The 13,442-nt window shown below is 41.9% G+C and overlaps 1 protein-coding gene across 1 annotated transcript in view; it reads left to right on the top strand.

Annotated features, from left to right (window-relative positions):
* Positions 1–13,442, top strand: part of tamo (PUB and ZnF_RBZ domain-containing protein tamozhennic) — a 184,796-nt gene that overhangs the window by 114,471 nt on the left and 56,883 nt on the right.

Raw genomic sequence — 13,442 nt, 5'->3', positions numbered from 1 at the left:
GCTTTGTCGCTGTCTCCCGCGTTTGCGAGGTAGCGCAAGGAAACAGATGAAAGAAATGGCCCAACCCACCCCCATACACATGTATATACATACGTCCACACACGCAAATATACATACCTACACAGCTTTCCATGGTTTACCCCAGACGCTTCACATGCCCTGATTCAATCCACTGACAGCACATCAATCCCGGTATACCACATCGCTCCAATTCACTCTATTCCTTGCCCTCCTTTCACCCTCCTGCATGTTCAGGCCCCGATCACACAAAATCTTTTTCACTCCATCTTTCCACCTCCAATTTGGTCTCCCTCTTCTCCTCGTTCCCTCCACCTCCGACACATATATCCTCTTGGTCAATCTTTCCTCACTCATTCTCTCCATGTGCCCAAACCATTTCAAAACACCCTCTTCTGCTCTCTCAACCACGCTCTTTTTATTTCCACACATCTCTCTTACCCTTACGTTACTTACTCGATCAAACCACCTCACACCACACATTGTCCTCAAACATCTCATTTCCAGCACATCCATCCTCCTGCGCACAACTCTATCCATAGCCCACGCCTCGCAACCATACAACATTGTTGGAACCACTATTCCTTCAAACATACCCATTTTTGCTTTCCGAGATAATGTTCTCGACTTCCACACATTCTTCAAGGCTCCCAGAATTTTCGCCCCCTCCCCCACCCTATGATCCACTTCCGCTTCCATGGTTCCATCCGCTGCCAGATCCACTCCCAGATATCTAAAACACTTCACTTCCTCCAGTTTTTCTCCATTCAAACTCACCTCCCAATTGACTTGACCCTCAACCCTACTGTACCTAATAACCTTGCTCTTATTCACATTTACTCTTAACTTTCTTCTTTCACACACTTTACCAAACTCAGTCACCAGCTTCTGCAGTTTCTCACATGAATCAGCCACCAGCGCTGTATCATCAGCGAACAACAACTGACTCACTTCCCAAGCTCTCTCATCCCCAACAGACTTCATACTTGCCCCTCTTTCCAAAACTCTTGCATTCACCTCCCTAACAACCCCATCCATAAACAAATTAAACAACCATGGAGACATCACACACCCCTGCCGCAAACCTACATTCACTGAGAACCAATCACTTTCCTCTCTTCCTACACGTACACATGCCTTACATCCTCGATAAAAACTTTTCATTGCTTCTAACAACTTGCCTCCCACACCATATATTCTTAATACCTTCCACAGAGCATCTCTATCAACTCTATCATATGCCTTCTCCAGATCCATAAATGCTACATACAAATCCATTTGCTTTTCTAAGTATTTCTCACATATATATATATATATATATATATATATTTTTTTTTTTTTTTTTTTTTTTATACTTTGTCGCTGTCTCCCGCGTTTGCGAGGTAGCGCAAGGAAACAGACGAAAGAAATGGCCCAACCCCCCCCCCATACACATGTACATACACACGTCCACACACGCAAATATACATACCTACACAGCTTTCCATGGTTTACCCCAGACGCTTCACATGCCTTGATTCAATCCACTGACAGCACGTCAACCCCTGTATACCACATCGCTCCATTTCACTCTATTCCTTGCCCTCCTTTCACCCTCCTGCATGTTCAGGCCCCGATCACACAAAATCTTTTTCACTCCATCTTTCCACCTCCAATTTGGTCTCCCTCTTCTCCTCGTTCCCTCCACCTCCGACACATATATCCTCTTGGTCAATCTTTCCTCACTCATTCTCTCCATGTGCCCAAACCATTTCAAAACACCCTCTTCTGCTCTCTCAACCACGCTCTTTTTATTTCCACACATCTCTCTTACCCTTACGTTACTTACTCGATCAAACCACCTCACACCACACATTGTCCTCAAACATCTCATTTCCAGCACATCCATCCTCCTGCGCACAACTCTATCCATAGCCCACGCCTCGCAACCATACAGCATTGTTGGAACCACTATTCCTTCAAACATACCCATTTTTGCTTTCCGAGATAATGTTCTCAACTTCCACACATTTTTCAAGGCTCCCAAAATTTTCGCCCCCTCCCCCACCCTATGATCCACTTCCGCTTCCATGGTTCCATCCGCTGGCAGATATATATATATATATATATATATATATATATATATATATATATATATATATATATATGCGCATGCGTCGATATTATTGGACATGTTCGGGTGAACATACTTGGACGTGGTGGTACAAGTAGTTGCACGGACTGTGATCCTCGCTTTTGGTTACAAGAATGTTCTTCCACCCACCAGTGATGCTACTACTTTTGTGAATTAAGAACCATTGCAACACAAACCTCGCCAGGTGGTAGAGTGACCCGCAGTGTATCGAGACAGACTTCCCCAGAACTTTTTAAAGGGGAAGTAAATGTTTATAGTTGTGTTACTGGAGTGATAGTTTTCATACATGGTGCTCTGACAAGAAAATAGTGAAATTGGAAAAGAATGTAGCTTAGACATTGAAGCTTATTCTTTCATTGAAATGTGAACAAAGGGAGCATTTTTCAAAGTGATAGAGATGGAAAGCAAAAAGGCATTTTTCATGAATGTACTGGAAAAGTTGAGGTCGAGATAAACTTTTGGTCTGTCAAGGCTTTATTATGGCGGATGACCAACTACCTACCCTCATGTATCCAAGATATGGTTGTACTTTGTGTAATGAAGACAATTGAGAAACATCATAAGCCAATATTCCAGTTTCATGATAAGAGAAGTGGACCAGGCAGTATGATACAGTGGTTAAATTGATGAAAACTACTATTGACGTTTGTGTAAATAAATTATACATTTCCCTTTTCCATAGCCAGAGGTTGAACAATTATGTGACATTCGTTTTTCATTTCATTTCAAGCTAGAAGTTTCAGTTTTCTAAATTATTTCTTACATTTTTCATTATCTATTATTTATTTTATTTTGCTTTGTCGCTGTCTTCCGCGTTTGCGAGGTAGCGCACGGAAACACAGGAAAGAAATGGCACAACCCACCCCCATACACAATGTACACACACACACACGCCCACACACGCAAATATACATACCTATACATCTCAGTGTACACATATATATACACACACAGACACATACATATATACCCATGCACACAATTCACACTGCCTGCCCCTTTTTATTCCCATCGCCACCTCGCCACACATGGAATACCATCCCCCTCCCCCCTCATGTGTGCGAGGTAGCACTAGTAAAAGACAACAAAGGCCCCATTCGTTCACACTAAGTCTCCAGCTGTCACCCAATAATGCCCGAAACCACAGCTCCCTTTCCACATCCAGGCCCCACACAACTTTCCATGGTTTACCCCAGACGCTTCACATGCCCTGATTCAATCCACTGACAGCACATCAACCCTGGTATACCACATTGATCCAATTCACTCTATTCCTTGCCCGCCTTTCACCCTCCTGCATGTTCAGGCCCCGATCACTCAAAATCTTTTTCACTCCATCTTTCCACCTCCAATTTGGTCTCCCACTTTTCGTTCCCTCCACCTCCGACACATATATCCTCTTGGTCAATCTTTCCTCTCTCATTCTCTCCATGTGCCCAAACCATTTCAAAACACCCTCTTCTGCTCTCTCAACCACGCTCTTTTTATTTCCACACATCTCTCTTACCCTTACATTACTTACTCGATCAAACCACCTCACACCACACATTGTCCTCAAACATCTCATTTCCAGCACATCCACCCTCCTGCGCACAACTCTATCCATAGCCCACGCCTCGCAACCATACAACATTGTTGGAACCACTATTCCTTCAAACATACCCATTTTTGCTTTCCGAGATAATGTTCTCGACTTCCACACATTCTTCAAGGCTCCCAGGATTTTCGCCCCCTCCCCCACCCTATGATTCACTTCCACTTTCATGGTTCCATCCGCTGCCAGATCCACTCCCAGATATCTAAAACACTTTACTTCCTCCAGTTTTTCTCCATTCAAACTTACCTCCCAATTAACTTGACCCTCAACCCTACTGTACTAATAACCTTGCTCTTATTCACATTTACTCTTAACTTTCTTCTTTCACACACTTTACCAAACTCAGTCACCAGCTTCTGCAGTTTCTCACATGAATCAGCCACCAGCGCTGTATCATCAGCGAACAACAACTGACTCACTTCCCAAGCTCTCTCATCTACAACAGACTTCATACTTGCCCCTCTTTCCAAAACTCTTGCATTCACCTCCCTAACAACCCCATCCATAAACAAATTAAACAACCATGGAGACATCACACACCCCTGCCGCAAACCTACATTCACTGAGAACCAATCACTTTCCTCTCTTCCTACACGTACACATGCCTTACATCCTCGATAAAAACTTTTCACTGCTTCTAACAACTTGCTTCCCACACCATATATTCTTAATTCTTAATTTTTCATATGTATATGTATATTATATATGTGTGTGTATATGTGTGTATGTGTGTATATATATGTATATATGTATATATGTGTATATACATATATACATATACAGAGGTATAAGTTTGTTGAGTATTCCTGGTAAATTATATGGAGGGTATTGATTGAGAGGGTGAAGGCAGGTACAGAGCATCAGATTGGGGAAGAGCAGTGTGGTTTCAGAAGTGGTGGAGGATGTGTGGATCAGGTGTTTGCTTTGAAGAATGTATGTGAGAAATATTTAGAAAAGCAATGGATTTCTATGTAGCATTTATGGATCTGGAGAAGGCATATGATAGAGTTGATAGAGATGCTCTGTGGAAGGTATTAAGAATGTATGGTGTGGGAGCCAAGTTGTTAGAAGCAGTGAAAAGTTTTTATCGAGGATGTAAGGCATGTGTACGTGTAGGAAGAGAGGAAAGTGATTCGTTCTTAGTGAATGTAGGTTTGCGGCAGGGGTGTGTGATGTCTCCATGGTTGTTTAATTTGTTTATTGATGGGGTTGTTAGGGAGGTGAATGCAAGAGTTTTGGAAAGAGGGGCAAGTATGAAGTCTGTTGTGGATGAGAGAGCTTGGGAAGTGAGTCAGTTGTTGTTCGCTGATGACACATCGCTGGTGGCTGATTCATGTGAGAAACTGCAGAAGCTGGTGACTGAGTTTGGTAAAGTGTGTGAAAGAAGAAAGTTGAGAGTAAATGTGAATAAGAGCAAGGTTATTAGGTACAGTAGGGTTGAGGGTCAAGTTAATTGGGAGGTAAGTTTGAATGGAGAAAAACTGGAGGAAGTAAAGTGTTTCAGATATCTGGGAGTGGATCTGGCAGCGGATGGAACCATGGAAGTGGAAGTGAATCATAGGGTGGGGGAGGGGGCGAAATTCCTGGGAGCCTTGAAGAATGTTTGGAAGTCGAGAACATTGTCTCGGAAAACAAAAATGGGTATGTTTGAAGGAATAGTGGTTCCAACAATGTTGTATGGTTGCGAGGCATTGGCTATGGATAGAGTTTTGCGCAGGAGGGTGGATGTGCTGGAAATGAGATGTTTGAGGACAATGTGTGGTGTGAGGTGGTTTGATCTAGTAAGTAATGTAAGAGTAAGAGAGATGTGTGGAAATAAAAAGAGCGTGGTTGAGAGAGCAGAAGAGGGTGTTTTGAAATGGTTTGGGCACATGGAGGGAATGAGTGAGGAAAGATTGACCAAGAGGATATATGTGTCGGAGGTGGAGGGAACGAGGAGAAGTGGGAGACCAAATTGGAGGTGGAAAGATGGAGTGAAAAAGATTTTGAGTGATTAGGGCCTGAACATGCAGGAGGGTGAAAGGTGGGCAAGGAATAGAGTGAACTGGATCAATGTGGTATACCGGGGTTGACGTGCTGTCAGTGGATTGAATCAGGGCATGTGAAGCGTCTGGGGTAAACCATGGAAAGCTGTTTAGGTATGTATATTTGCGTGTGTGGCCGTGTATGTATATACATGTGTATGGGGGTGGGTTTGGCCATTTCTTTCATCTGTTTCCTTGCCCTACCTAGCAAACGCGGGAGACAGCGACAAAGCAAAAAAAAAATTATATATACACGTACATATATACACATGCACACAATTCACACTGCCTTTATTCATTCCCATCGCCACCTCGCCACACATGGAATAACATCCCCCTCCCCCCTCATGTGTGCGAGGTAGCGCTAGGAAAAGACAACAAAGGTCCCATTCGTTCACACTCGGTCTCTAGCTGTCATGTAATAATGCCCGAAGCCACAGCTCCCTTTCCACATCCAGGCCCTACAGAGCTTTCCATGGTTACCCGAGACGCTTCACATGCCCTGATTCAATCCATTGACAGCACATCGACCATGGTATACCACATCGATCCAATCCACTCTATTCCTTGCCTGCCTTTCACCCTCCTGCATGTTCAGACCCCGATCACTCAAAATCTTTTTCACTCCATCTTTCCACCTCCAATTTGGTCTCCCACTTCTCCTCATTCCCTCCACCTCCGACACATATATCCTCTTGGTCAATCTTTCCTCACTCATTCTCTCCATGTTCCCAAACCATTTCAAAACACCCTCTTCTGCTCTCTCAACCATATAAAGATTTTTTTTTTTTTGCTTTGTCGCTGTCTCCTGCGTTTGCGAGGTAGCGCAAGGAAACAGACGAAAGAAATGGTCCAACCCACCCCCATACACATGTATATATATACGTCCACACATGCTAATATACATACCTACACAGCTTTCCATGGTTTACCCCAGACGCTTCACATGCCCTGATTCAATCCACTGACAGCACGTCAACCCCGGTATACCACATCGATCCAATTCACTCTATTCCTTGCCCTCCTTTCACCCTCCAGCATGTTCAGGCCCCGATCACACAAAATCTTTTTCACTTCATCTTTCCATCTCCAATTTGGTCTCCCACTTCTCCTCGTTCCCTCCACCTCCGACACATATATCCTCTTTGTAAATCTTTCCTCACTCATTCTCTCCTTGTGCCCAAACCATTTCAAAACACCCTATTCTGCTCTCTCAACCACGCTCTTTTTATTTCCACACATCTCTCTTACCCTTACGTTACTCACTCGATCAAACCACCTCACACCACACATTGTCCTCAAACATCTCATTTCCAGCACATCCATCCTCCTGCGCACAACTCTATCCATAGCCCACGCCTCGCAACCATACAACATTGTTGGAACCACTATTCCTTCAAACATACCCATTTTTGCTTTCCGAGATAATGTTCTCGACGTCCACACATTCTTCAAGGCTCCCAGGATTTTCGCCCCCTCCCCCACCCTATGATCCACTTCCGCTTCCATGGTTCCATCCGCTGCCAGATCCACTCCCAGATATCTAAAACACTTTACTTCCTCCAGTTTTTCTCCATTCAGACTTACCTCCCAATTGACTTGACCCTCAACCCTACTGTACCTAATTACCTTGCTGTTATTCACATTTACTCTTAACTTTCTTCCTTCACACACTTTACCAAACTCAGTCACCAGCTTCTGCAGTTTCTCACATATATATATATATATATTTTTTCTTTCAAACTATTCGCCATTTCCCGCATTAGCGAGGTAGCGTTAAGAACAGAGGACTGGGCCTTTGAGGGAATACCCTCACCTGGCGCAATTCTCTGTTCCCTCTTTTGGAAAATTAAAAAAAAAACGAGAGGGGAGGATTTCCAGCCCCCCGCTCCCTCCCCTTTTAGTCGCCTTCTACGACACGCAGGGAATACGTGGGAAGTATTCTTTCTCCCCTATCCCCATATATATATATATATATATATATATATATATATATATATGTGTGTGTGTGTGTGTGTTTGTGTGGATGGACCATCCTTCATCTGTTTCCTGTCGCTACCTCACTGATACGGGAAACTGTAATCAAGTATGATAATATAAAGAAATGTGTTTGTGTGTGTGTGTGTGTGTGTGTGTGTGTGTATTTTTATTCTTGATCATGATTATCCTCTTTAGAGGGGTAGCACCAGGAACAGACAAAGAAATTCAGCATCCACTCACAAACGTTCTCTGATTGTCGTGTGTAATGCACCAAAACCACAGCTCTCTATCCACATCAAGGCCTCACAAACCAATTCCAGGGGTTATCACACATGCTTTACATGCCCTGGTTCAGTTGACTGACAGCACTTCAGCCCCTGTATGTCATATAATTCCAATTCTCTTTATTCGAAGCACACCTTTCACCCTTCTGCATGTTCATTACCCAATTGCTCAGAATCTTTTATACTTCATCATTCCATCTCCAAGTTGGTCTCCTTGTTGTTCATGTTCCCTCCACTTTTGACACATGTATCCTCTTTGTCAACCTTTCCTCACTCATTCTGTATACCTCTCCAAACAATTTAAGCACGACCTCTTCATCTTTCTCAACCACACTCTTTTTGTTCGCACACCTCTCCCTTACCCTTTCATTACTTACTTGATCAAACCACCTCACCCCTCATATTGTCCTCAAACATTTCATTTCTAACATTCAACCTTATTTATGGACCATGTCTTGCATTCATATAACATTGTTGGGACTACTGTACCTTCACACATACCCATTTTTGCCTACCTAAATAATAGTCTCTCTCTACACACATTCTTCAGTGCTCCCAGAACCTTCAGCCCCTCACCAACTTTATGGCTCACTTCTTCCATGGTGTCATTTGCTGCCATGTCTACTTCACTCCCAGGTTTTTAAGATACTTCACTTTCTCTAATTTTTCTCTTCCTCTCATTTTTCTCCGTTCAGACACACCTCAACTAACATGTCTCTCAACCCTGCTAAACCTAATAACATTGCTTTTATTTGCATTTACTCTCAATTTCCAATTTTCACACACTTCCAGACAATCACCAACTTCTGCAGTTTCTCAATCAATCTGCCATCAGTGGACCACCTTCCCCAACCACAGTTCAAACTGATGAGCTTTACTCTAGGTGGCCTGTGAATTTATCACGGTCAGCAGTGCTAACTGCTACACCATGAATTACCAGCTTGAATCTCTGAATCAGAATTGGTAATCACGAAATGAGTTGAAAACATTGAGCAGTTTACACTTCAAGTAAACAAGTTCAGTGCACTAATAGCAGAAGAAAAAGAGGAATTGTAAATTTTGGTCTCAACAAATGACAGTAGATAAAATTGGGAGAAATATTAGTGCTTGTCATACACACTTTTTTCCCCATTTGCTGCTTTATTGAGGTACCACCAGGAACAGACAAACAAACAGCCTCACTTGCTCACATCCTCTCATGAGCTTCCATGTACTAAAACCAAAGATCTCCATCCACAGTCAAGCCCCATAGACCATTCCATGATTTCCCCTGACTGCTTCATGTGGTTTGCATGATTTAGATAATTGGCAGCATGTTGTCCCCTTTATACAACATCATCCCAAAGCTTATTTCACTCATACCTCTAGTTTCTTATTTAGTCTCCTCCTCCTCCGTACTTCCTTCACTTCTGATGTGTAGATCCTTATAGTTAGTTTTTCTGTGCTTATCATGTCCATATGTTCAAACTTTTTCATCTCACTCTAGTCTGCCCTCTCAGTTTGACTGCAGTCCCCACCACTCATCTCTCTTTCACTATCATTCCTTGCAGTCAACCTGCCTCACACCTGATATTGTCCTCAGGTGTTTGATTCCCACAATGTCCCCTCTCATCCAATCTTTTGCATTCAGATCCCAAGGCTGGCATCCATACATCACTGCTAGAACTACTATACCTTCAGATGTACCTGTCTTTGCCCTAGGAGAACATAATCTTTCTTTCCACATACTGTTCATTGTACCCGGGACCTTAATCTCGTCTGGCATCCTATAACTTGCCTCAGCCTCCATAGATCCATCTGCTATTCTGTTCATTCCCAGGTAAATATAACAGTCCACTTCCTTCAAATACTCCCCATTTTAGGAGTTTCCTGTATTCAGTAGAAGGTTTTTTTAATATTGGCTTGTATTAGGAAATACTGATCAGACATATTTACAAATGAGGTTTTCAAGAATGATTTGCACCTAGACAGTTTATATTACCTTATATGTGTCAACAGTTTTTATGGGGCCCAAAGTTTATTTTACTTAACATAATGACAGCCAGTTTGCTTATTGATAAAGAACAAACACATGATTAAGATCTTGCTAAGAAAAAATTACTTCTAGGAAAACCATGAATTTAAGAAGTTATAAGAATGTGTGGATCAGGTGTTTGCTTTGAAGAATGTATGTGAGAAATACTTAGAAAAGCAAATGGATTTGTATGTAGCATTTATGGATCTGGAGAAGGCATATGATAGAGTTGATAGAGATGCTCTGTGGAAGGTATTAAGAATATATGGTGTGGGAGGCAAGTTGTTAGAAGCAGTGAAAAGTTTTTATCGAGGATGTAAGGCATGTGTACGTGTAGGAAGAGAGGAAAGTGATTGGTTCTCAGTGAATGTAGGTTTGCGGCAGGGGTGTGTGATGTCTCCATGGTTGTTTAATTTGTTTATGGATGGGGTTGTTAGGGAGGTAAATGCAAGAGTCTTGGAAAGAGGGGCAAGTATGAAGTCTGTTGGGGATGAGAGAGCTTGGGAAGTGAGTCAGTTGTTGTTCGCTGATGATACAGCGCTGGTGGCGGATTCATGTGAGAAACTGCAGAAGCTGGTGACGGAGTTTGGTAAAGTGTGTGGAAGAAGAAAGTTAAGAGTAAATGTGAATAAGAGCAAGGTTATTAGGTACAGTAGGGCTGAGGGTCAAGTCAATTGGGAGGTGAGTTTGAATGGTGAAAAACTGGAGGAAGTGAAGTGTTTTAGATATCTGGGAGTGGATCTGTCAGCGGATGGAACCATGGAAGCGGAAGTGGATCATAGGGTGGGGGAGGGGGCGAAAATTTTGGGAGCCTTGAAAAATGTGTGGAAGTCGAGAACATTATCCCGGAAAGCAAAAATGGGTATGTTTGAAGGAATAGTAGTTCCAACAATGTTGTATGGTTGCGAGGCGTGGGCTATGGATAGAGTTGTGCGCAGGAGGATGGATGTGCTGGAAATGAGATGTTTGAGGACAATGTGTGGTGTGAGGTGGTTTGATCGAGTAAGTAACGTAAGGGTAAGAGAGATGTGTGGAAATAAAAAGAGCGTGGTTGAGAGAGCAGAAGAGAGTGTTTTAAAATGGTTTGGGCACATGGAGAGAATGAGTGAGGAAAGATTGACCAAGAGGATATATGTGTCGGAGGTGGAGGGAACGAGGAGAAGAGGGAGACCAAATTGGAGGTGGAAAGATGGAGTGAAAAAGATTTTGTGTGATCGGGGCCTGAACATGCAGGAGGGTGAAAGGAGGGCAAGGAATAGAGTGAATTGGAGCGATGTGGTATACAGGGGTTGACGTGCTGTCAGTGGATTGAAGCAAGGCATGTGAAGCGTCCGGGGTAAACCATGGAAAGCTGTGTAGGTATGTATATTTGTGTGTGTGGACGTGTGTATGTACATGTGTATGGGGGGGGTTGGGCCATTTCTTTCGTCTGTTTCCTTGCGCTACCTCGCAATACGCGGGAGACAGCGACAAAGTATAAAAAAAAAAAAAATAAAAAAAAAATAAAAAAGTGTTGGAGCATTTGTAAAACTAATACATGCACTTAGAATTATCATTCACAGGCACAGAATCTTGGTAATGCATAGAAAGTCTATGAAATTGATAAGTAATCAAGGATGTCATTTGATTACACAGAAACCAATTTTACAGTTGTGTTCCTACTCTGCCGTCCTGCCATACCTCATTACCTTACTTTTGTTCACATTAGCTCTTGGCTTCTAGAGTTTTTCAGATGTGCCACTGGAGCCACGTCATCTGCGGACAACTTCCCTTATCACTCAGTCCATTAACAGATTGAGCACGTATGGAAACATCACACATTCTTGAAATAGAGCCATCTTGACCATGAACCTCCCCTTACACACACACACACACACACACACACCTTACTTCCCAGATAAAAACTGTATATAATAGCTTTACTCCCCCTACCATATATTTGTTACATTTTGTGCGAGGCATCTTTATCAACCTTATCATTTGCTTTTGCCAGGTCTGTGAATACTACTGACAAATCCCTTTCTCCAGATATTTATTAAGCAATTTCTTCAAAGCAAACACCTGGTTCTCACCTCCTGTACCACTCCTAAAGCCACATTGTTCTTCCCCAGTCTGATGCTCTATGCATGCCACCTCCCCTCTCAGTTACCAGTCTTCCATACACCTTACCTGGTATACACAGCAGGTATATATCTTTGTAACTTGAGCATTCTAAGTGATGGAAATGCCAAAGCTCCATAATGGAAGAAGAGCAATGTTTTCCTTAGAGGGGACAAAAGTTAGTTACAGTCTTCAAAGGCTGAATCATTTTACCAAAGAAAAAATCCTATTGGAAATGGAAGAGCTTCACTATGGCCTCAGAGTATCATATGAAACAATATTAAAGATAAGTTTGTTTTTTTGTTTTTGTCCTTGTCTTTAAGTAATGATTCATGTTTGCCTTTCAGCAAAAAAGAGGAAACATAGCCAAGGGTTTTACCATCAGATAGTTTAAGTATTTGAATATGTTTTATGGTAAGACACTTTCCCCAGTTTGACCTGATCTTTATGTGCAAGCGTGGTAGCAGGTACTTTTTGCATATCCAGAAAACACTACTGCAATTACACTTGTCAAAGATGTTATTCAGGGCTTGTTTTGGATGATTGCAATAAGGATAAATGGGTATTAAGTGCTGAAAGTGAAGCAAAATTTTGTGCATATATTGTCAGTGATGATAGTCACTTATTTAAGAAGATGGATCATTCAGGAAAAAGTAGTTGAAAATCAAATGATGTAATTAAAAAGAAGGGCAGATTGTTATATTTCATGTAGGAATTACAGTTGCTGAAAAACTAGATCACATAACAATTATTAGACAAAATTCTTAAGTTTTATGGTGTAACTTTGTTATGGGAATGGCTAAATTCAAAATAGTATACGGACTCAGAATTCTGATTTCGGGAGTGTTTTGTATGACTGGTTCTTCTTGTATGGTCTGGTTCTGCTAGTATTGTTTGCTATCCCGGATGATGCTTTATATAATCTACAATACTGTTCTACATTCTTCAGTTTGAAAATGGATGTATAAAGGATTTTTTTGCAGTTAATCATCAGTTATGTACATGTTATACAGTGCACATACATAATCACTGTAGTACATGTTTACAATACATGAAGCCTTCATTTAAATGTATCTTTTTCTGTTTCTCGTAGACTTCATTGTACATTTATATGATGTGTTTCTTTTTAATCCTATAGAATATAATGATTGTTAAGCAATCAGTACTGTAGGTTGAAATGAGTTTATAAACACTACTGTAACTGCTGTAGCAACTTACATTGTTCATAGAATTACATATGTAACATTTGTGGTCTTAGCTATCTTGGATAGATAACGTGCCTCTCTGTATC

This window comes from Panulirus ornatus, chromosome 48 (genome assembly GCF_036320965.1).
Source record: "Panulirus ornatus isolate Po-2019 chromosome 48, ASM3632096v1, whole genome shotgun sequence".
Taxonomy (NCBI): Eukaryota; Metazoa; Arthropoda; class Malacostraca; order Decapoda; family Palinuridae; genus Panulirus; species Panulirus ornatus.
Note: the sequence above shows the minus strand (reverse complement) of the source record. Positions and strands in the feature narration are given on the sequence as shown.